Here is a 1,041-nt window from a genome sequence, read left to right on the forward strand (position 1 = left end):
TATATATATACATACATATATATATACGACGGTGGGGCTGAACAAAGACATAGAGACACACACTCATAGATATACACATATACATATGTGTGTGTGTATGTGTTATCTCTAGGTGTGTGTCTTTATGTCTGTGTTCGCCCCCCCCCCCACTACCACCACCACCACTTGACAACCGGTGGTGGTGTGTTTATGTCCCCGTAACTTAGCGGTTCGGCAAAAGAGATCGATAGAATAAGTACTAGGCTTTAAAACATAAATCTTAGAGTAGATTTGATCGACTAAATCCCGCCAAGGTTGTGCCTCAGCATGGCCGCAGTCAAACGACTGGAACAAGTAAAAGACAAATAAAAGAAAAAAACCATATTTCAAAACATGTACGCTGATAAACACACTGACGAAGGAGACTGTGCGCGATAAAACGTGTAATTTTAAACTCAGTTATTCATAAGCAACCGAAAGAACACTAAACGACTCAGCAAGGGAGCTGGATCTACTAGAAATAGCAACAAAAGTGATCTCAAACTTCACCCTAAACTCTTAGAAAGAGAGGATGTATTGGGTACTGTAGTCTAAGGTGCCGCCAAATTCTAGTCTAACAAAACAGGATAGATATAATTTAAATGCCTTTGGTTATGTAGAACTGATCGCTGACTTGGAGCTAGATAAACTATGATAACAACAACAACAAAAACTACGAGGGTCAAAGGTAACCAGTGATAGTCTAATTTGACATAAATCAATTCTCCTCGCAATATAAAATCTTATTCAGTTTTGTGAAGTTATGAAAAGACCTTTATAAAATGGATTCAAATCTCTACATTACTTTTACATTGCTTTGAGGCCTCCAAGTTGACAGCAGCAAAATAACGGATCTGAATGATTTGTGTATGAATGACATTAGACATACAATGTGAATGTGTGTGTATGTGTATGTGTGCTGTGGGTGAGTGTATGAATAAATGCGTGCGTAATACGTATATGTGTGTGTAAATGTGTGAAAATATACGTAAGCATGCATCTATGTATCTATGTATACATATA

At 37.5% G+C, this 1,041-nt stretch overlaps 1 protein-coding gene across 4 annotated transcripts in view; it reads left to right on the plus strand.

Annotated features, from left to right (window-relative positions):
• LOC106870921 (putative uncharacterized protein DDB_G0277255) overlaps nucleotides 1-1,041 on the plus strand; it is a 367,662-nt gene that overhangs the window by 144,654 nt on the left and 221,967 nt on the right. The window lies entirely within an intron of this gene.

The sequence above is a fragment of the Octopus bimaculoides genome, chromosome 3 (genome assembly GCF_001194135.2).
Source record: "Octopus bimaculoides isolate UCB-OBI-ISO-001 chromosome 3, ASM119413v2, whole genome shotgun sequence".
In the NCBI taxonomy this organism is placed as follows: domain Eukaryota; kingdom Metazoa; phylum Mollusca; class Cephalopoda; order Octopoda; family Octopodidae; genus Octopus; species Octopus bimaculoides.